This window comes from Astatotilapia calliptera, chromosome 23, assembly GCF_964374335.1.
Source record: "Astatotilapia calliptera chromosome 23, fAstCal68.1, whole genome shotgun sequence".
Classification (NCBI taxonomy): Eukaryota; Metazoa; Chordata; class Actinopteri; order Cichliformes; family Cichlidae; genus Astatotilapia; species Astatotilapia calliptera.
Genome location: NC_137443.1, coordinates 44,388,097 through 44,412,745, shown reverse-complemented (window position 1 = coordinate 44,412,745; position 24,649 = coordinate 44,388,097). Strand labels below are relative to the sequence as shown.

General features: G+C 41.5%; 1 protein-coding gene and 2 long non-coding RNA genes across 3 annotated transcripts in view; 1 reads left to right on the top strand and 2 right to left on the bottom strand.

Annotated features, from left to right (window-relative positions):
- Positions 1-24,649, bottom strand: part of LOC145424441 (ribonuclease inhibitor-like) — a 92,151-nt gene that overhangs the window by 60,803 nt on the left and 6,699 nt on the right. The gene's annotated exons all lie outside the window — the stretch shown is intronic.
- On the bottom strand, positions 10,025-12,111 carry LOC145424038 (uncharacterized). The gene is made up of 2 exons (XR_013904993.1): positions 11,053-12,111; positions 10,025-10,732 (listed from the first exon to the last, which is right to left on the bottom strand). It is a non-coding gene; the product is annotated as an uncharacterized LOC145424038 (long non-coding RNA).
- On the top strand, positions 15,743-17,769 carry LOC145424014 (uncharacterized). Its single transcript, XR_013904965.1, has 2 exons — positions 15,743-16,667; positions 17,057-17,769. It is a non-coding gene; the product is annotated as an uncharacterized LOC145424014 (long non-coding RNA).

Genomic DNA, 24,649 nt, shown 5'->3' with positions numbered 1-24,649 from the left:
ACAGGATTGTGTGTCAGAGACAGAATCTCAAAGATTTTTGTGACCCTGATGAAGACCCAATTCTGGACATTCAAACTGTGTTATGAATGTTTTTAACATTGTTTTTAACATTGTCTCTCCTTGTTGAATACTTTTTATCTTCAGCTGTCCTTGAAATCATTGAAAATCATACAGTTATGTCTATAAGACTTTGGACAGAAACAACTTTCTCTAACTTTGGTTCTGTAAATTACAACAATGAATTTGAAATGATACAACTCAGATGTAGTTTCAGCTTTAATTCAGTGGGTTGCATTAAAATGTGAGGAACTAAAGCATTTTTTAGAATTACCCTATGGAGCCCCGCAGGATGTGCTGTATCAAGCATGCACCGGGACGAAGGAAAGACGGGTGGACTTCCTGGTGGAGCTTGCAAGAGAGCTGGCTCACTCTCATGTAGCTGGGAAGAAGGCAAGAAAAGAACAGTTGCTTCGGACACAACCCTCCACACCTAGCCCTGGAAAAAGAGCCATGTGTCAGGTCAAACACAAATGCAAGAACAATCATGCCACTGTGCGATGTGTTCACTGCTACAGATACACATGTGGTAAATGCAGACTACAGATACCATGGCAGTGCCAGGATTGTGAGTGATTGCTGAAAATGTTGAAATGTACTCACTCACTTTTTATTATTATTTGTAAATATTTTGTACTGTTTTTATCAATAAATCTTAGACATTCACATTATTCACACTCTCATTACACATACATATAGGATCTTGGGGGTGGGCACAATCACAGAGTCCATATTACCATCAGGGTGTACACATCACCCCTGGCGTCGTTGCCCACCTCTCAATTTTAAATACACGTAGACATTGAGGGCTATCAGGAGGGACAATGCGCTTACCTGCTGCTCCTTGGCAGGTAGCTCCATGCCCTCCTGGGTTTTAAATGCACCTTAGAACACACATGCATCAACACTACAATGAGCGGGTGGAGGGAGGTTTGGAGTCTTCTCCCACCCCCATTCTCTGCGGCCTGCTGGAGCGGGAGGGCTAGGAGGAGTTGGCCGTCCGACTGCGGTCTGGAGTGTGGGGCCTCCCTGCTGCTACGGAGTCGGGGTGGTCTGCCTCTCCCCACCGCAGGGAAAAGGGTAACACCACCTGGGTCTGGGTGCAGTTCCCCCCTCCAGGGGCAAGGGTACCTAGACCCGGTTTGTAGAGTACGCTTGGGGAGTGTGATCGTGTGTACAGCGTCTCTTTATGTCTGTCTCCACGTTGGTTGAGTGTGGAGTGAGTGCATATGAGAGCATGAGGGGGGGAATGGATGTTTGTATCTGTGTGTGCCTGTATGTCTGTGTCTATATGTCAGGTTGGGTATCAGACACCACCTCTCTGGGGACACCTCAGGCCCTCCAAGGTTTGGAGGCCTATCTCCACCCACCACCACTTCCCCTGCCGGTGGCGGACTCCCTCAGGTGTCGGTGCGTTGGTGGTTCTTTGTGTCTGGGGGTGGGCGTCCAGGTACACACCGGCTCACTCCTTGGCGGGCGCTTATCGGGGCCTGGAACCTGGGGCTCGCTCGGTCCACTTCGGAGGTGGGGTGCCCCCGGCCTCTCGGCCTGGGGCTCGGTCACTCAGGCTCAGCTGGCTGCCGGCGGAGCTCACCGGCGCGTCACTGCAACTCCCCCTGGCTTCTGCTCCGCGGCTGCTGAGTGAACCCTCATCTGGGACTCTCCTCAGCTCTTACTGGGACAGTGGTGCGGCTGCCCCTCTGTTGGTCTTCCATGGTCTCTTGTGTTCTGGGGGCCTCTGGATGTCTGGAGTTTTGATCTCCTCCATACCTGCTTCATACCCTGGAGGACGGGGCTGTGGCCCCCCCACACTCCCTAGCAGATCGTTACATGGAGAAACCTTTGGAATACAAGCACGCTGATCCACACAGGTATGCACACGGGTGTTCACTGCTCGTAGACTTAAATTACACCTTTCTTGGCTGCTACTTCGAAGCACATCTGTCCTGCGTGCTGCACAACAACATTGAATATTTAGTATTTACTGCTGTTTACACTTAGCTAGATTAATGCGATGGTGTTGTGTTTAGTATGTTGCTTTGTTTTTTTTGTTTTTTTGCTTGTTTTCTATTCTTCTCTCAACAGGTGATCCAGGAGATTTTTATTTTTTTTCTCCCCCCCTTTCTCACTGTCCCTCTCCCCTTCTGTTTTTCCTTTCCTTCCTCTTTCTTTCTCCCTTTCCTATCCCTCACTCATGTCTGTCCCGTCTGTAACATCTGAAAATAAAATATAATAAATAATAAAAACAAAGATCGACCAAATGGACCAATACGGCAATGCCACGATGATCCATTTGGCAAAGTAAATCCATTGGGTATCCTTGTTGGTCTTCAGACAACAATTCTGATGAATAAAGAACCAAATGGGACAGGCAAAAAAAAAAAAAAAAAAAAAAACTGACTTCAATTAAATGGTGATAATAATAGCTCTCAGATGATCTACTTACAGACTGTGGAATCTCCTTCAGTGTAAACAAACTTAAATTAAGTATCATGAGGTCTACTTGCATTTCTAATATTATTAACTGACTTCAAGAATGTCTGTTTTTGTATACACCACTATTTTCTCCTTGTCCCTAGTGTAACCCTTTTCCCACACAGCCTCCAGTTCAGCCCCCTACCTCCTCCTCCACCTAGCTAAGCCCATCATCTTTATTCAATATGGCCCTTGGTAAGCATTTTAAGTCAGCTTAGCTTGTCAGAAAACTACCATTTTTTTTTCTTTTGGAGTGCCGACACCCTCTCTCTCTTTCTGTCTCTCTCTTGGTCTTTCTACCTTAGTATGTCTCACTTTGTCCAATTCCTGCCCCCACGTCACCCAAAAACCAACAGATATGCACAAACACAACAAATGCTAACATAATGCTTAGCTCCATGAAGCACACCCAAATAACACTAACATTCAACCTGTTTGTTGGGCAAATCAATTGCCCTAAATAAAGAAAAAAAAAAAAAAAGAATTATCCTATGGAGCCCCGCAGGATGTGCTGTATCAAGCATGCACTGGGACGAAGGAAAGACGGGTGGACTTCCTGGTGGAGCTTGCAAGAGAGCTGGCTCACTCTCATGTAGCTGGGAAGAAGGCAAGAAAAGAACAGTTGCTTCGGACACAACCCTCCACACCTAGCCCTGGAAAAAGAGCCATGTGTCAGGTCAAACACAAATGCAAGAACAATCATGCCACTGTGCGATGTGTTCACTGCTACAGATACACATGTGGTAAATGCAGACTACAGATACCATGGCAGTGCCAGGATTGTGAGTGATTGCTGAAAATGTTGAAATGTACTCACTCGCTTTTTATTATTATTTGTAAATATGTGTACAAATGGTTGGTTTTTTTGTACTGTTTTTATCAATAAATCTCAGCAACAAAGGAAATACAGCCATGTGTGTTGATTTCTCCCTAAGATGGCAAACTGAAACACAAGTTTCCTCGTGGCTCAGGAAACTAACCACTCCAAGTTGGTGACTTTTGGAGATTTATTTTCCTGGATGATTGAGAATGCATCAAGACGAACACAAAAGGAAGTTCACCGCTTTTAGCAGCTCCCCCCCAGACAAACAAAGAGGCAGTTGGCAGTTAGAAATCAGCAATCATTCACACACCCCCACTCCCCTCCAGAATTCTCAGGTAACAACCTAATTTACATATGAATGACTAGCCAATTTAGCTTCCACTTGGCTGAAGCTAAAGCCTAGCTAAAAGCCTACCAGCCATTTGGCAACTCAGCCCATCACACGTCCACGTCTCTCCTTGTTTCGTCTTTTATTATGAAAGGGTTGTGTTTCCATGTTCAGTGTGTTTCATTTTGCTTCCCCTGTGGTGTCAGGTTCATTTGTGTCAGCTGTGTTTCCACTTCCCTCCTTTCTCTTCTGTGTATTTAAGTCCGCTGTCTTCCTCTGGGCAGTGTTGGTGCGTTTTCCTCCTTTCATGTTATTCCGGGTTTCAGGTTATCTCCTGATTCTGTTTAGGTCCATGTTCATGTTCATGTTTTTTCATCAGAGTTTCTCGCATGCACCTCCTCGGATTCATGTTCATGTTTTTCTTGTCATAGTTGTCATAGTCATACCGAGTTATTCCCAGGATAGGTTTTAGTTTTAGTTTCCGCCCCTGTTTGCTGGGCCTTGTTTTGTGTTCGTGTTTTTCAACCTAATAAATGGTTTGTTTTTTTGTTAAGATTCAGTTCCATCTCTCCCTTGTCTGCTTCCAGGTTCATATTGCAATCACATCAGCCACAGTGACAATAAACTTATTTTGATTTTTAACTTTCTTTATTTTTTCAACAATATTATGTATATATAAACATTTTGCATCTTACAATATAAAGCCTGGATCCTGCACATATTGCACTTTGAACTTGAACTGTGTTGTCTGTTTATTGGAGATTGTACTACTTGAATTCATTATCCTGGTGATATAACACATTAATTATCCATTTGGAATCAATATAGTATATAATACAGTATCTGTCTATCCATCTATATAGCTATTGAATTGAACTGGAGTGAATGGAAGAGAATTAAATAATGGATTTCATGTTCATGTTTATCTATGTTGTAACAGTGACGACTTGAGACATCTGTTTGGCACTATATGAAGAGAATTAAATAAAATTTAAATAAAAATGATATTAACTGTATTTATACATTTTATATTTTTGGATGAGACACTGTCAGTGTGCTGTTATATAACTCAGGTATTTTTAAGGCCTGACTGGTGGCATTGGTGCCCATTGCTTTACTGTGCTGTTGGATGTGTATGTGGGCTATCCCTTGTACCTGACATTTGATTGGGCATCACTGTGTTGCTATGGTATGATCCTGGTAGTTGTTGTTAATAAAACAATAACAAATTCAAATTCAAACATTGCTGCATTCTTCTGTCACTGAGGATTCCAAACCTTCACTCAGTCTCCTCATTACTTTGGTATTGAACAGACAAACTTTGGAGCTCCTGCAAACTTTATTAACAAACTGCAAATATTTTACACAAATCTGCGACTGACAACAAGCACAGAGACTTCAAACAATCACTGAAGTAAGGACTGAAAGATTTACTTTAAAACAATAATGATTAAGACCTTTTTCGTAAGGTTGTTTTCCCTTGATTGCCAGCTGTTACTGTTTTTATCTTCATATCTTTCATATTTGTCCACCTAAACAATGCTTTAATGATACAGTTTGAGAAGTTTGATATGAATTTATCCAACTGACTTGAAACTGAAACTGACAACTGTCCTGTAATCTTACACAGAGAAACCAAATCCTGCGTCTTTGCCTTGACAGACGCCTAAAATGGCTCGAGCTGTGGTAAGTTACCCTTCACTGTGTCTGTTTCTAAACATTAAATCGTGTGAATTTTTAAAGAAAAATCCAACAACAACAATAATAATATGTAACAGAGCAAAACGTCAGATGACTTAAATGTTCCTCTGCAACACAAAGTCAAAGTCTGCCTCCTCCACAGGCAAAGGAGAAGCTCCCACGCTCATCCAGTGCAGACCGTTGTGCTCTGGACAATGAAGTTCCCGCTTTCATGTTCCGACCTATCAGCGCACCTGCATGTGAGCTCCTAAGTCCAACACCTGCTGATGCCAGCTTTCAGTCGAAGGACACAGACAAGATCATGTATCCAGATTTGAAAAACGATCGTTCATCCCTGGATGATGACGTGACGTTTTTCATGTGTCCTACTGATGTTCCTCTGCCTCCGAGACCTCCACCCACTGCAGAGGTAGGTCTCTGCAGAAAGCGCAGATATTCTACTGCTTTTTCTGTTAATGATGAAGAGGAACATTTGATGCCCAAACGCATGAGGCTGATGAGTTCTGATGTACCAGTTTCTTCAAATCCTCCACCTGCTGATGCCAGCTTTCATGCAAAGGACACTGACAAGATCATTCATCCAGATTTGAAAAATGATCATACATCCCTGGATGATGAAGTGATGTTTTTCATGTGTCCTAGAGATGTTCCTCTGCCTCCGAGACCTCCACCCACTGCAGAGTTAGGTCTCTGCAGAAAGCGCAGATATTCTACTGCTTTTTCTGTTAATGATGAAGAGGAACATTTGATGCCCAAACGCATGAGGCTGATGAGTTGGGATGTCTCTAAGTCTCCAGCTGCTGAGAAGGAGTATGTTTGCTTTACGTGTCCTGAAGACAAGAGGTCTGAGTTACCTCTCAGCTCCCTCCAAGGCCATCCACCATCACAGGTCAATAATAATGACACTGACCAGTGTACCATTCTGCTGCCTCCTGAAATCCCAGTGCCTCCACCCACTGCAGAGGTAGGTCTCTGCAGAAAGCGCAGATATTCTACTGCTTTTTCTGTTAATGATGAAGAGGAACATTTGATGCCCAAACGCATGAGGCTGATGAGTTCTGATGTACCAGTTTCTTCAAATCCTCCACCTGCTGATGCCAGCTTTCATGCAAAGGACACTGACAAGATCATTCATCCAGATTTGAAAAACGATCGTTCATCCCTAGATGATGAAGTGATGTTTTTCATGTGTCCTAGCGATGTTCCTCTGCCTCCGAGACCTCCACCCACTGCAGAGTTAGGTCTCTGCAGAAAGCGCAGGTATTCTACTGCTTTTTCTGTTAATGATGAAGAGGAACACTTGATGCCCAAACGCATGAGGCTGATGAGTTGGGATGTCTCTAAGTCTCCAGCTGCTGAGAAGGAGTATGTTTGCTTTACGTGTCCTGAAGACAAGAGGTCTGAGTTACCTCTCAGCTCCCTCCAAGGCCATCCACCATCACAGGTCAATAATAATGACACTGACCAGTGTACCATTCTGCTGCCTCCTGAAATCCCAGTACCTCCAAGTCCTGCCCCTGTTGGAGTTCTAGAAACTGTTGATTTTCCTTTTGTTGATAATTAAATACATGTTTGTGGTAATAAATACATTTTTGAGCAAATACATGTTGAGATGATTTGGTTGATTATGATGGTTATAATTATCCAAACAGTATTATTCCTAATAAGATCTTTACTTTTTCTACTTATTTTCTCCATGACCTATTTTGATGTCTATTTTGAAGATCCACTCATATCATGACAGTATGCTTATTCTCAGTAGAGTGTATAGCCACATCTGAAGAAAGAATCAATTAAAGTCACTCATTAACAACTTACCACATACGCCGGAGCTGAATTCAAGATGTAAGCAGACGTTTCACAGATATCTTGGTTGTCTTTCCATTTCCTACACTAACAGTATCCTGAGAATTGGCTTATAGAGCTGATATAAAGGTGAAATTTGATGACTTAATCGAAGCATCATCAGCTTAAATGCAAATGAATCCACTGTACTTGAGGTAACCTAACACTGACCATGAACGCCACAATCACTGTGTGCCAGTCCAACACAGTGCTTTACTGTGAACTCACCACAGTACTGCAAACTAAAGTGTTTATCTTCCAGTCCAATCCAATCCATCTTTATTGAGAAAGCACTTTAAAATACCCAGGACAAAACCAAAGTGCTGTACAGTAAATGAGTTAAGAACAATAGAATAAAACATAACAGTAAAAAAATAAAACACATAATACATAAAAAATGTAAACAGCCCTATATTTCAAAACAAGATAAAACAGCAAAAATAAACTAAAAAACCAACAGATATGCACAAACACAACAAATGCTAACATAATGCTTAGCTCCATGAAGCACACCCAAATAACACTAACATTCAACCTGTTTGTTGGGCAAATCAATTGCCCTAAATAAAGAAAAAAAAAAAAAAGAATTATCCTATGGAGCCCCGCAGGATGTGCTGTATCAAGCATGCACTGGGACGAAGGAAAGACGGGTGGACTTCCTGGTGGAGCTTGCAAGAGAGCTGGCTCACTCTCATGTAGCTGGGAAGAAGGCAAGAAAAGAACAGTTGCTTCGGACACAACCCTCCACACCTAGCCCTGGAAAAAGAGCCATGTGTCAGGTCAAACACAAATGCAAGAACAATCATGCCACTGTGCGATGTGTTCACTGCTACAGATACACATGTGGTAAATGCAGACTACAGATACCATGGCAGTGCCAGGATTGTGAGTGATTGCTGAAAATGTTGAAATGTACTCACTCGCTTTTTATTATTATTTGTAAATATGTGTACAAATGGTTGGGTTTTTTTTGTACTGTTTTTATCAATAAATCTCAGCAACAAAGGAAATACAGCCATGTGTGTTGATTTCTCCCTAAGATGGCAAACTGAAACACAAGTTTCCTCGTGGCTCAGGAAACTAACCACTCCAAGTTGGTGACTTTTGGAGATAAAACAGCAAAAATAAACTAAAAAACTCAAACTAAAAACCAACATCTTACAAGGTGTCAAAGGTCAGGGTGAAGAGATGAGTTTTCAGGAGTGATTTAAGAACAGGCAGAGAAGAAGCCTGTCTAATCTCTAAAGGCAGATCGTGTCACAGTTTCAGAGATGCTGCAGCAAAAGCACGATGTCCTCTAAGTTTACGCTCAGTCCTGGGAACATTCAGGAACAGCTGATCAGCTGACCTGAGACAGCGGGTGGGTTTATAAGACTGTGGCAGCTCAGAGAGTTAAGATGCAGCTAGGTCATGGAGAGCTTTAAGAGACATTAATACCAATAAGCTGCTAACATGATGTTGTATTTTATTTACATGTCTGTTTTAGCACTTTAACATTTGCATCTGTCTAACTGGCTAACCATGCAAGACTATTGTAAGCATTGCTCTGTAATAGTGCGACATTTTGGACCCCAGGAGGTCCTTCTGTATCTGCACGATGTTTGACCTGCAGTCTTTATAGCCGCCTATGTATATTCTTTTAAACCTTTTTATTGTTTTTAAATGATAGTTACGGACCAAATGTTAAACTATATAGTTGAATATATAGTTAAAGTGTTTCTCTAGATACAGAGAAAGGTTTTACATCAAAAGGTCATCTGTCTGCATATAAAACAGAAGCTTTCATGCAGATGCACTTCCTGTTTACAGACTTTGAGGTTTAGGTAGTGACGGGGGTGATTTACTGAGCGTGTAAGTTTTCCTCCTGTCAACACACTCTACAATGCCGCCCACATGCCACTCCTGTCCAGTCTTGAAAGCAAAACATGTATGTATAGTATAAAATGGTGAAATGCTGATTTCCATGTTTCAATTGAATCACTTGATTGTAATCAATTGATTGCAGAGACTTTTGTCAAGACCCTATAGAATCAGAAGTCCCGTGAACATGCACTAATAAAAGCTGCAGTTGTAATAGGGGATAAAGTGGTGTGCACAATGTGTGTTTGCATAAGATGTCAGTAATGCATTCACATTAAAATCACAGGGTTTCTTTCTTTTTCTTATTTTTCTTACATATCATGTAAAAAAACACTCCTGCAGCATTTTTTCTCTGCCACAGATTTAGGAGAGGAAGAGTCCAGCATTTCAACACCTGTGCAAATGTTAGTTTATTTGATAGGTGCATCAGTAGTAATTATTTAAATTAGAGTTTTCAGCAGTGTTGTTGTATTTACAGCAAAGTGCCTGCAAAGTGTAAAAACTAATTAACTGATGATACTAGACCCTTAAAAGAGATAAACACCACTAGTCAAGTCATAATGGCTACTTACAAATACATAAGCACTCAACACAACCCACACAGTGATCTAATGCACAAAAACAAAGGAGACTTAAACTGGCTGAATCAATTACTGTAAAGAAAACATGGAGGAAGGCTTCCTGTGGTGTCTGGCTGCAGTATAGGTCATAAACCTGCCTCCTGCATTACAGCAGACAGGTCAGGGGTCAAATGAAAAGCAAAATGTTTACCTCAGATTAGGGATGCACCGATACCACTTTTTTGGAAACGAGTACGAGTACGAGTACTTGCATTTCAGTACTCACCGATACCGAGTACTTAATAAAAACATGATTTAAATTTACAGGTAACAGCTTTAGTCCTATAATTTAACAACAAAAAAACAAGGGACTGGTTTGGAATTAAGAACATTTATTTAAAATAAAAGCATGTTGTATGCAACATATTACAGAATAAATAATTATAAAAAAAATGTAAACAGTGACAGTGCAACTCAAGTATTTTTCAGTTTATTTTAAACTCTGCCGCTTTGGACAACACAAGGGGCATTAATAAACATCTTTGCCATTTAGTGCACAATATGTGAATAAACTAACAACATCCACTGACATAGAACTGTGGCAGTCAGTGCAACTGAGGTAGGTATTAACATCAAGTCTAAGATGACTCACTAAATGGAGAGAAACAGTGAGTGGCAGGGTTTTTTAAGAAAAGTAGCTTTTCTGCATCATCAGCAGTCAGACTGTTTCTGTTTTCATCTATAATGTGTGACACTGAGCTAAAAAGCCTTTCACTGTCCACACTGCTACATGGGGCTGAGAGCTATTTACAGGCTATTTTAGCCAAAGTGGGGAACCTGATTTTGTTGACACCCCAGTACTTCAGAGGACTGTCTTCACGAGGGCTTGGGGCCTCTCCGAGGTATGTGTCGAGCTCAATGGCAGCACCTGCTGCCAGCGGCAGCCTGGGCCTTGAGGAACAGTTTAGCAGGAGGTTCTGCAGCTTCTGCCCGACTCCCCTCTGCCTCACCTCTAGAAGCTCCTGCTTCAGGTGCAGCTTGGCCTCTGGAGCAGTGTTGTTGGAGAAGAAGCGCTCTTTATACCTGCACAAAATTCATAAATGTATTAATATGTGGAAAAATAGGACTGATGTCATGTAATACGTGCTCTTCCAGCGTGTCTGTATGTCCTGCTGCAGTCTCTTTATTGGCTGGTTGAGCTGTCCCTGAATGTCCTCGAGGCGGGAGTAGGCTAAGGCGGAATGTTTAAAATGCCCAACTATTTTCCGTCCCACTGCTTTAGCATCAGCTATGCTCCTCTGTGCTAATAAGTGTGGGTAAATAAGCGTGGGCAAACTCTTTGTACTCGTTGTCGTGTTGGGATTTTAGGTGCTTGATTAAATTACTTGTGTTAAATGCGCTACCTTTAGAGCCTCCTCTGGACAATTTCGATGAGCACAATTTGCAGTCCGCCTTTGTTTTCGTGTCTTCGTTCACTTTGAAATAGTTCCACACGGCTGACTTGTCTCGCCTCGCCTTCTCCCCGCTCTGAGATGCAGCCGGGGCCTGGGGGCGGGCACTCGGCGCCTGTGATTAACCCCTTACATGCCGCTCAAACATAGACAGGTCTCAGACCGTGGTATCGGTCCTCGGTATCGGGGAACTTTTCACGAGTACTTTAGAAAATGTGGTATCGAGGCCGATACCAGATACCGGTATCGGTGCAACCCTACCTCAGATTAAATATTTCCCAAAGTAAATTGGACTGAACTGGCCAGTTAAATACACGAGGGGATAAGAATAGAAAATAAAATATCTAAAAACAAAGAATGAAAACCAACTATTAATTTAATACTTAAGTCTGTGAAGGTTCTCAGTCATCCAGGTCATCGTAGTCTAAGGAGCTTGGAAAGAAAAGCGTCTGGACTTCTTGAGTTGCTTGAAGACGTTTCACCTCTCATCCGAGAAGCTTCTTCAGTTCTAAGGGTCAATGGTGGGGAGTCCCAGACTTAAAACCAGTGGGAGTTTCCCCCCAAAGAGGGACAAAGGACCCCCTGATGATCCTCTACCTAATCACATGAGCCAAGGTGTGAAAGCGGATGTGGGTCCTAATCAGCCAGGGTTTTGGGTGAGCTCATTGTGAAACCTGGCCCCACTTTATCATGTGATTTCCTGAGGTCAGATGGCCCAGGATGTAAATGGTCTGAGATCCCTTCCCAGACGCCTTAACGTCCAGTGAAAACAACACATCATTTTCTCTCCAGTTACCCTCAGCAGTCCAACAGACCTCCAGCACCAGTAAAACATTAACCAGAAATAGTTTATGGGACATGTGTCGTTATTTATGTTTGTGGAAATGTGCATTAAATTAAAATAAAGATGCTGGTGTCTGACGTTACTGACTTCCCAATTGTGTGGCTTCTGGTGTGGCCTTCACAATTCAATTTTCAATTCAATTTTATTTGCACAGCGACAAATCACAACAATATTATAAGGCAGACCCTACAATAATGCATACAGAGTAAAAGCCCAACAATCATATGACTCCCTATGAGTGAGCAGTCTGGAGACAGTGGGAAGGAAAATCCCCCTTTTAACAGGAAGAAACCTCCAGCAGAACCAGGCTCAGGGAGGGGCGGGGCCATCTGCTGCGACTGGTTGGGATGAGAGAAGGAAGACAGGATAAAGACACGCTGTGGAAGAGAGACAGAGGTTAATAACAGATATGATTCAATGCAGAGAGCTGCATTAACACACAGTGAGTAGGAAAGGTGACTGAAGAAGAAATACGCATTGCATCATGGGAATCCCTCAGCCACATACACCTGTTGCACTACACAACAAATGCAAGCATGTCAGTTTTATTCATTTTATGCTCATCTTCGTACAAATTTTAAAGGTAATGCAGTCAAAACTTTGTAAGTATCTGAGTGATTGGATGAAGCGGTTTGATGACGTAACACGCTATTTTAGTTTAAAATGCTTATAATGTTATGATAAATGGTAGTTTTGTTGTTACTTTTACAATATTATCCATCCTTCAGTTTCAGCGAACATGACAGTTAGCAGTGTAATAATTCCTCTGTGATAAAGAAAAATTAGCTTGTTTTCTTTTTGTGTGGGAGCTCGCACAGTGTTTCAACTTTACAGCCTTTTAATATGAAAGTCCTGTCAGTACACTTCCTTTTTACATCATTTCACACTTGCCCCGTGAAGGGCAACAGTCTGACGTCTGCTTAGCCAGGAAAGCTTCAGCTTGTTTCTTTCCGCACATCTTCCTCTTCACTGTCGGTGGCTCACAGACATGTTAACAAGCATGGACGTATCAAAACTTTGCTTGATTTTGCTGTTACCACTAGCTGTGTCCCATGATGCTGAAGGTAATACAAGGAAACTATTTTCATTATGCATTATTAATATTTTTAAATTTATAACCTCCTTGCTTTTAGTTTAAACTAAACACATTATTATGGGATTAAAAAGATGGTTTAACATTCACAAAATATAGAAACTAAAGTCCTCTCTGACACAGGCTGAATCTTGTATTTACCGTATTTTGCTGTCCCTGTTTACAGAGACTGTTGTGAAGACAGTCAGGAGAGAACACGATGTCACTCGGATTTGCAACAAGGAAAGTCAGACTACTATTGTTTTGATTATCTGTAAGATCAAAAGACAGAGGGACACAGGAGGAGAGTGTCATCTGCTGTATCGACACGGAGAGAACGTTACTCAGGAATGTGACCCCAGGTTCTCAATAACAAAAGAAAATCAGACTGCCTTTCTGGAGCTGACCAGTTTAACACCAGCTGATAGTGGGAACTTCACCTGTGAGTGTACAAACACTGAAGGGACATATATTGTCCATATCAGTGTCACTGTGGAAGGTAAATGCATTTTGGTTTCTTTATCTGACACAGTTATTCAGCACTGTGTTAGCATTGTATTGACCTGCTTATGTGTTTTTTATTCTTGTAATTTGTTCATTTCTTTTCTTCTTATTTTCACTTACAGCAGTTTAAATACTCTCACTGACTCATTTATCAGGTACATCTTTGAACCGAGTTGGACCACCTTCAGCCATCAAACATGTCTTCATTTTTTGTGGCACAACAAGGCGCTAAAAACACTCCTCAAAGATTCTCAAGACATATTGAAATTACATCATCACACAGTTGCTGCAGATTCGTCAGCTGCTCTTACTTGAAGCAAACTTTCCGTTCCACCACATCCCAAAGGTGCTCTGCTGGATTGAGATCTGGTGACTGCGCAGGCCGTACATGATTTGAGCGCCGTGACATGGTGTGGTATCCTGCTGGAAGCAGCCATCAGACGATGGGTATTTTTTGGGCATAAAGACATGAATGTGGTCAGCAACAACCTTCAGGCAGGCTGTGGTGTTTAAATGATGCTCAGTGGTTACTACAGGGTCCAAAGTTTGCAAAGAAAATCCTTCACAGAGCATTACACCACCAGCAGTCTGAACTGTTAGAAATCAACTCATCGGGCAAGGCATCGTTTTTTTAGTCTTCTGTTGTCCAGACTTGCAAACTGTAGCCTCAGCTTGCTGTTGTTAGAGGACAGCAGTGATATCCAGTGTGGTCCGCTCTGCCTCAAGGTTTGATGTGTAAACAGCATTTTTACCCAGAGAATCACAGCTCACTGGATATTTTCTATTTTTCAGACCATTGTCTGTGAACAGAGATGATTGTGTGGGAAAATCCCAGCAGATCAGCAGTTTGTGAAGCACTGGGACCAGTAACATGTGCCATGTTGCTCTGTTTGAGCATTGATTTGCTGACATTTTATTATTTTATTAACCTTTATTTAACCAGGAAGATGAAGCTGACATGTGATTGACAAATGAAATGAACACTGAAATATTTGTGTTACACCCTGAACAAGTATACCTCATAAAGTGGCCAGTGAATGTATATAAGCAGTTGGACCAATTTCAGTTCATAGTAATATTCAGAAAAGACTGCAAAAGAAGAAGAAGAAGACAAAAGAAAAGAGCACAGTGACAATATTTAAAGCTCTGTGGTTATAAAACTGGGGTTTCATTACTTCACTCAGAGTTTCAGTAGACGTAAACTGTGTTTGATTTGTGTTTTGATTTCCAGGAAATGAAAGTAAATGATTTTACTGACAAATGCATCTTTTCAATGATTTAGACACAAACGAGGCCCACACTTCAGCAGACAAATCTTTTTCCGTTTATCTGCCCGGTGTTGTGATCATCTTTATAACTGGAGTTATCGTGGGATTTATCTACTGGAGGAAAAGTAATGGGTGAGACTATTTTTGCTGCAGTAATTCAAAGATGATATAGATGTAGAGAAAGTAAAAGGAAAATTCACATTTCAATAAATGAGAATTCGGTGTATGTTAAACATCATGTCTAGAATGAACACTTTTTATCCTTCCAAAAATAATTATCATTATTAAGAGAGAAGATAATATAAATGTAGATGTTCTTACTTGATTTTTCTCTGTTTGAATGTGAATAGTGTTACACTAATGCTGACATCCTTTCTTATCAACGTGGCTGCTTAAGGTCAGGAACATCTGGAGTGTCTGTACCTGAAAATCCCAACGGTTTGGTGAGCAATTTATTGCTACGATCTACAGCAGCTAGTTAAAAGTTTGCCAGTAAACATAAAACATGTACATTTATGTTTTAGGATGTTAACTACTTATATAGATAATTACAGATTAGTGTTATAATACTATTAGTGCCAACTTCAGTGTCCTTTATTTTGTGAAGAAGCTCTTACAGAAATGAGCAGAAACATTAAATAATCCAGGCAACAGATGGAGAGATTTAAAGATCAATAGAGTGTGTGGGTAGACCGGGTTGAACTTGATTAATACCTAAAATATTTCACTTTTCTAAAGGATGACGATGAGCCAGATCAGCCCTATACAAACCTTCAGCAGCCATCGAGTGATTCCTACCAGACTCTCATCTCAGTGAACCATCAACACGACAACAAGACACGCTCAGCAAGAAGCGCAGGAACTGTGGGAGTGGATAATAAAGCTCTATGAAACATTTTAAAGTATATAAAACTTTAGGTGACATACTAATATAATAATATTCATATATTATAATAAACGTCCATCTTTTCACACTGGATATTTGTTTCCCAGTAATGGAGACCATTCAGTCATAATACTCCAACTCAGGCTCTCAGATTTAATACAATACAAACACAATAAACTGTGGCAAACATGACTCTTTGTATCAGACTAGTTTTGTTTTTGAACAAACATCTCATCATAATTTGAACACAATGTCCATCCAGATAAACAGAGAGATCAGTCTGGCTTAAACAATGTTGGTGGTTTACCTTCTACTGTCCTTCCACTTTTATGCACTTCTATTTTAGACATAGTAAAAGTTTCAGTGTAGACACAAGAGGTGAAATAAGGAGGGTGCAAGTCTTCCTGCTTTCACTATAGTCTACCTCACACTGTCAGCCACAGTTACTTCCTCACCAGCATGACTGCACGGAAACTCTGCTTTCTCCTGCTTCTGCTTGTGGTTTTTAGCAGTGAAGGTAAATATATATAATTAAAAAAGAAAAGCTGTAAAGCCAGGTGTTTAAGAAGAAAGCTTTAGTTAGGTTAGTGAAATAATATATGTGATTGATTTTCCCACAACAACAAATATATAGAAACTATAATCCCGATTTTGTTTCATTTTAACTGGAACAATTTATAGAGACTCTTGTGAAGACAATTGGAAAGAAACCCGATTCCACTCAAATATGCAGCAAAACAACTCTGAATATTACTGTGATGATACTGTGTGAGATCAGCACAGAGAGGAGCCGAGGAGAACAGCGTCGTCTGCTCTATCGTTACGACCGAGGCTTTATTCATGGCTGTGACTCCAGGTTCACACTGATCAAAGAAAATGAGACTGTGTTTCTCCACCTGCTCAACTTAACATCTGAAGACAGTGGGAACTACACCTGTGAGTGTGGATTTCGTGGTGGATTGTATGTTCTCCATCTCAGTGTGACTGTGAGAGGTAAAAACATTTTCTATTTATACCCACACCGCAGATTCAAGGTGGATGTTTGGAACTGCGTTAACACTTTCTTTTCTGTCATACATGGTTTGAGGTCGTCATTCCCGCCTGCAGCGGATTAATGAAAGGTTTCAGTCAGGAGATGAACATCTGGAATGTTTTTAAGCTCTTCTTCTGGCTAATTTTTTAAAATTTCATTATAAAACTGCTCCAATCACAACTTTGGTGTTATTTCATCAGTGAAGTGTTTGAATGATGCAATTGTAACTCTAATGTAATGAAAAGATAAACATGTTTTCCACTTTAATATAACAGGTTAATGCAAATTTTGTGACTTTTCATGTTTTCAAAATGAAGTTTTTTTGTGTGTGTGTGGCAACATTCAACAGACGATGGAGATTCTTCTGGCATGAAGTTCATGGCTACAGTTCCCATCATTTCTGCTGCTGCTTCACTCATCAGTGTGGCTGTGATAACCTGTGGTTACAGCCTGAGGAGAAATCCTCGCAGGTGAAAACTTTTACTGACGCACTTAAACTCATGAAATGACCCTTTGAAATCACTTGAGCACATTACTGCATACAGCAGCCACTGTGGTGTTCAAAGTATCTCATAGGTTCTTTTCAAACACCACACATTAGTTGTAGACATAGCTGGTCTTGTTTTTGAGGTATTTTTCACCCCATGACCTCTGATGTTTTTATCCTAACAGAGAAAACAGATCAGGTCTAACTAACTTAACAGGATCTGAAACTCGCCAGATGTTTGTGAGTTTTCCATAGTTCTGTTTTACACTTAATTGTGCCGAGGCTGCAGTGCATTATGTCTGTGTTTTAAGCTGCACTTTAATTAAATGTAAATGACAGTGTAAATTGTTGTTTAGGACAAAGAGGACCGCTACATGAGCCTTCATCGGCAAAACATCGATGTCTACCAAACTATCTCCTCCGGTCGCCTTCATCATGATGCTGAGGCCACTGCATGTCACAGTCATGTACAATAATAATCAGAGATGGAGTTTTTACCCTGACTACGTGATCTATAAAACTATGATGCTAGACATGCTATCTATAAAAGACACTGACATTTTAACTTGCCAGCATCATGTGTACTGTTAGTTTGTTTTGCACTGAAAAAAGAGAAAAATATTAACGTCCCTTACCATTTATGGAGGTCCCATTTGGGCACATTGGTATGGACCTATAGTGTACATGGATGTTGCTTTGTATTAGTTCTGGTATATTATACAACACAATAACATGATGCAGTGCTGCTGTGCACCATTTCTGCAAAGAGTGTGGTGCAAGCAAGGAAGATAAGATAACTCTTGCACAGTCATACCTAGTGCAATAATACAACAAAACTGGAAACTGTCCCACCATAACACAATCATTTAGATACAATATTGGACTTTGTCTACATGTAACTGCACAAATAGAATTTAGAAATGTAATTATTGACAAGAGTGAACAACCACTTATAATGTAATCTACAGCTGTGACCAAACAGCTAGATAGAGAATCAGAAGTGTTGTGTTTTCTACAAAGTTTGCTGTTTCAGTGAGAGTCATATGTCATATCATTTCAAACAGTGGCGATCCAGAAATGTTGTACAAACGAGTAAGACTAACTATAGACTTTAGCCAAAGTTGTTAAGTTAGCTAAAGAGTTGGGATTGTGTGTAAGGCATAAATAAACCTAAAATGCAATGTTTTGGACGTTCTTTGGCACATTTCCCTACTGTAGGGGTCTCTGCAAGCATACGGGGCTCTGAGAGGGAACAAGATGACAACGAGGAATTCTACTGGAAACAGTCGATCATGTCTGTCAAAGCTTAATTCATGGCAAACTAGGCTAAATTAGTGTTTTTAGCTAACAGCTACAGTAAGCATAAAAGTGACTGTTGGGCTATTATTTGTTAACAGGGGCGATTTTAGCCCATTTTTGGGGTGCTTTGGTTCATTTTTGGGGTGCTTTGGTTCATTTTTGGGGGTGCTTCAGCAATTACTTACTTTTTTTTGACAATATTTCCTGTTTGTGTGACACACTACTAAAAATATAAAAGGCAGAACTTGGTTGAGAGGTAACATTTTAACAACAAAAGTATCCATAATATTTTTTAATATTTTGTAATAATTTATTTGTAATAATTTATTCTGTTTCAGGAGTGTTTTTATGCATCTGTATTATATTATACAAACACATTAAAAGTGAATCTCTGTCCAAAATATGCACTCAGTTTACTTCTTACTCACTATGAGCATCATTCATTATTCTCCTCCAGTAATTAAGGTTAGGATATGTATTTTTTTTATTCCAATCCATTCTTCTTTGGCAGCATTTAAATAACCTTGATCAGATTTGATGGTTTTGTTACAGACTTTTCAAAAAAGTGTTTTGCTTTTCTTTCACAAATGTGGGATTAAATTGTTAAAAAGTACAAAACAGTGATGTCATGTTTTGTGACGAGGACCCAGGCACAGAGAGACTTGATGAATTTAAGAATCTTTTGATTTAATAAAGAAATTTGCAGACTTGCACAGAGATGGTAAAATTATGATGACTGATAAAGGAGGCGAAGACAACAGACGATGAGGACAGGGAGGATGCAGGGACAGAGACGGGGAAGAAGTCTCATTGTGACGAGTAAAGTGTATCTTGGCTGGCTGGGCAGCTCTCTGGGTGCTCAGCCCCCCAAAGCTCTGATCCTAGAATCCTCCCTGAATTGTGTTAATACAGTATGTCAACATGAAAGCATAACTGTACAGGGTGGGCCAGTTATATGGATACACCGTAATAACATAGGAATGGTTGGTGATGTTAAAGTCCTGTTTGTGGCACATTAGTATATGTGAGGGGGCAAACTCCTCAAGTTTGGTGGTGACCATGGTGACCATTTAGAAGTCGGCCATCTGATACCAAATGATACCAAACAAGGCAAAGTAAATAATTTTTAAAAGTGAATGTAGAGGAAACATCAAAAGTTGTCACGGCTGGGGCAGCAGTCGTGTGGTGGAGTGAATGAGGACCAAGATGCAGACGGCGGTGGAGATGCGAGTGGAGATTTATTTACAGTGAAAATAACAAAGGTGAGGGAAGAAGCGAACATCAACCTAAACTGGGACAAACTAACAGACAAAGCAGAAAACATGAGGGCAGCAGGGAAACACAGAGATGACACGAAGAAGACAGAGAGACGTGGAGAAACACCGATGGACACGGAGACTTTTCACCTGTTCCTTTTGTTTGAAGTGGCCGAACTTGGCCACAGTAGGACGTGGTCTCCCGGTCGCAGCCCGCATGGGGCCGATGCGATGCACTCTATCAAAGGCGATGTTCTTCACCGTGTCCTCCAGCAGCTTCAGGTGGGTTTTGATGAAGGTTTTGCACTCTGAGCCTTCTTCATCACAAGATCCTGGAAGCACTGATCAATGTAATCTTGGAGAGCCTCTAAACTCTCCCCGTTGTTCTCCAGGGTGTTGGAGATGATTTAGACAAATATTGTTAGTTAGAAGACTATTGATAAGTGTTTTTGGTAATACTGAAGCTTAAAGGAATTTGTTCAATTCTAAACTACCATTCACTTTAATTTTACGCCAAAATCTCCGGCGTCTGACGTCAGTTACAACATGAGTCGCTTATCTCTGTCACTCTGAAGTCACATTGAGTTTTCCTCACTGACTGTTTTAGACAGGATTGTGGGAGCAACACAAAAAGCAGCTTCAGCTGGAAACACACAGTTTAGTGTCTTTGCTGCTCGCTTTAAGTCACAATAAACAGGAAACTCATTGTGTCTCATGTCAGAATCACTCATATACAGGAAAGGAAGAGGCGGAGCTTATTTCCTGCAGGGAGCGGTTAGCAGTCTGTGTCTTTCTCATTTCTGACTCCTAAAGAGCTGAAAAACACAGGCTGTTATTGGCTGGCTGACACTGGGATTAATGTCCTTGAAGCCAGCAGTCTTTAATGTCCAGGTTCAGAACGGGCAGGTGAAAAACAGTCCTTTATGTCCTCTGATGTTCAATAAACTGTCCTGATTACTGAGGGAGCAGAGAAAGTGTCTCCATCACTCACCACAGCTGGATGCTCTGAAATCCTGGAATCCAGCTGTGGAGAGGAGCGCCAGCGGCGTGGACGCAGTTTAGTAATCAGGGAACGGGAGACAGGAGGGAAACACAGCTGGGACCAATTACACACACGAGACAGGAAACAGTAACACAGGACTGTCAAAGTAAAACAGGAAATATAACACAGAGTCCAAAGTAAGGAGACGTGGGACACAGTGAAGACACAGAAACAGAAACCAGAACTATAATCACAAAACAAACTCAGAAACATAAAGAGTGAATCAGCTGATTCAGTGTTTGTGACAAAAACATGGATCCTGGTTAATAACTTTTATTTGTTTGTTTCTGTATTATTTTGTGTATCGTTCTTATGAGCTGTTGTTTTGTCAGTGAAATATTATTTCATTGTTTTAAGCTTTTTGTTGACTTTGAAGTGCTTAAGTTGATATTTTTGAACATTTAATTTGTTCGATTATTGTCGAGTCGATAAAACTGTCAAACGCACAGCTGCTTCCAGCACGGCCGGAGGAGAGGTGGCCGAGCAGACGCACAACACACACAGCTCACAGGTTTGCATTTCTATATATTGCAGATGTTGCAGAAATTGAGAGTAAAGAACTCAGAGATCCAGCGCTGTCTCCTGCCCCTTATTTATACACCACAACACAACGACAGGCGTAACTCACACAAACGGGTAACATGAGGCTCAGATGCTTTGGACGTGTTCACATATACTGGACACAGAATGATGAAGATGGAGCTGCAGGAAGGAGGAAAAGAGGAAAAACACAGAAAAGATTCACAGATGTGGTGAAAAAGGACACGACAGCTTCTGTTTGTTCGTTTGGTTTTTCTTTATTTGGTAAAGATTCAGAAATAAAGAGAAGATCACATGTTTGAATATTATATTAACGTTCTGTAATTACAACAAGTTGTAAAATCTTTCCAGAGTGAGACAGAGACTGTGCAGAGACTGTAGAAGGACAGAGCAGCAGCAGAGCAGTCCAGATACACTGATGATCCTCTGTCAGATCCAGAGGGACACACAGGGCTGATGCTGGACTCTACATTGTGTCTGACAGTGGAGCTGTTCTCAGAGCAGTTCACTCTGCAGCACTGACAGTCATCTGCACTTCATTCCTCTGTCAGTCACTGCTGGATGAAGCTCTCCTCTCCACCTCCCAGTAACATGGCCCAGTCAGAGCGTCTCTACACACAAGCTGCTGCTGCTTCAACCTCTCTGGATCATCAGGACACAGCTGCTCCTCTCTCAGCACACACACCGTCCTGTTTACCATCATCACCTCCACCTGCAGAGAGAAGGAGGAAGAGCAGAGGAGATAAACGAGTGTTTCCAGAGACTCTTCATCAGCTGTCAGTCAGTGATGCAGCACATCCAGTATAAAGAGCAGCAGGGACGTCAGTGCTGGGACTGTACTAGGACTCATTGTTGCTTCACTTTTTCTAATCTTTGGATTTTTATTGAAGTTGCTGAAAATGTTTTTCCTTCCTAGTTTGAGTTTGGACTTTCATTCATTAGAAGAACCTTGGTGTGTCCACTCTGAGCTCTGTAGGAACCCCAACAACAAGCCCAACAATCCAGATGGACGGTTCCAGCTGTTAACTGGAGGAATTCCATCCAAACATCTGCTCTCACTAAATTCTTCCTCACCTACAGACTGTGTTCTTCACTGCTTTAAACTTGGAAATCAATGCAGTCATTGGTCTGCGTGCTGCTTTGTTCAGAGAGCTGATTGGCTGTTGACAGTGTTTGATCAGAGCGTGTCAGCCGTTACTATGGTGACCATAAAGGTGAGAAACAGGAAGTGTTTGTGTCCAATCCTGAAGCCTGTCACCGTTCTCCTCTCACAGCTTCACTGAGAAGCTGCAGCTTTACAGGAAACACTGGATCTTTGTTTCATACTGACTGTGTTTAGTACAATACTGCTGACAGCACCACCCACTCACTCCATCACTCTACTTACTCCAGAGTCTCCAGTCTGTAGTCTGGACTCTTCTTAAGATCAGACAGCTGCTTCACATCTGGATCCTTCAGGTTGTTAAAGTCCAGGTCCAGCTCTCTCAGATGGGAGGGGTTGGACTTCAGTGCTGCTGCCAGATAATCACAGCTGATCTCTGACAAACCACAGCTCTTCAATCTGTATAAAGAATGAAAGATGTAAGTTTATTAGACAAAGTGCTTGAAATCATTCAGTGTTTCATCATCTGTTCAGAGCTGAAGAAGGTTCAGAATGTAGAAGTTTAGAAAATGGAAACTCCAAACAGCTGAAGCCAACAGGAAGCAGCTTCAAACAGGAAACTGTGCAGAGTTTCAGACTATATGTCCTGATGCAGCCAGTTGGATTTTGGAGATTTGAATCTCTGTTCTGTGACTAAGTCCTTGAATCATTTCTTCCAGTTGGTCCAACAAGACAGACTAAGTATTGGACATGTGTTGTGGCTCCATCAGGGGAGCTTCTAAATGTGATGTGATGGCCCCTCTGGGTCTGTCAGGTCACAGCACTGAAGAGAGCTCAAACTGGGCACACAGCTGTTCCAGTCTGGACCAAAGACTCTATACTGGGACTGAGGGACTGCTTTGACTGCACCCACTGGGACTTTTTAAAGGCTCATGTTCTCACTTAGATCATCGATTTCTACTGACATTTCTTTCTGGGAAAAATGGGGATTACTTTGGAAACAGGAAGTATTTTCCCCAATAAGCAGCCCTGGATTAGTAAATCACTCCAACATGTTCTCAGGCAGAAGAAGCTGTCTTGTTATGAGGGAGAGAAGAAAAAGATTGAGGCACAGAAACCTGTTGAAAGAGAGATAAAGCAGCTAAAATCAGGTGTAAAAGTAAAGCAGAGGATGAGCTGAATAAAGGACACTCAAGGCTGGCTTGGAAAGGAATGAAGTCCATGGTGGGGATGCAGAACAAGGAGCAAAGATGAATGTGATGCTGAATCAGCAGAAGACTTGGACTCATTTGATTCCAGCTTTGATATCATTGATTTCAATGAAGAGCTTTGTGATTGTAGCAAAGGGCTGGTAGCTCTGAGAGTCCCACTGATGAGGTGTTTGTGTGGAAATCTCTTAGTGGGACCAAAGAGAGAAAAAGCCCTGGTCCTGATGCTGTGGGAGGGAAATGATTGAAGTGTGCTGTGAGGAAGTGACTGGGAGATTTTCACACATTTTCCAGTCCTCCTTGGAACAACAGGAAGTTCCCAGCATATGGAAACAAAGGTTAAGTGTCCTATGGCACTCAGTGATGATGGTGCTGTGGCCCCACCACCTCCACCTCTTTGTAAAGGAACTAACTGTAATCTGAAGCTTCAAATGGAACTAAGACTTCCTCCACTAGGTGGCAGTGTCTGATGAGAAAGTGTTAGTGGAGCTGGCCTGGAGTCAGAAACAGGAAGATGCAGGATTTGGGCTGAAATGGGCAAAAGTGGTTAGCACTAGTGCCTTAGAGCAAGAAGGTTGTAGGTTGAAGCTTGTTGGTCAGCTGGGCCTTTCTGTGGAGGTTGGATGTTCTCCCACAGTCCAATGAAATGCTGCTTAGGTTCATTGGTGCTTCTACATTGGCTGTAGGTGTGGATGTGAGGGAGTGCTTCTCTGTCTCTCTGTTGGCCCTGTGATGGACTGCTCACCTGTGCAGGTGGACCACGCCTCTTGCCCTATGACAGCTAGGGCACAGGCTGCAGCCCTGTGAGCCTAAGCTGAATAAACAGTTAGCAAAAATGATCCATAGATGGCCTGAAATCCCCCAGTTAGCAGTTTGGTAGATAGCTATGACATGCTAATCCCATCCAGCAGCTGTATTCTACCTGTAAGCTGATCCCTGCTGAGCCAAAGCACTTTTTCATATACAAATTACAACCTTTAATAGAAACCTATTGGTCAGCATCTTATT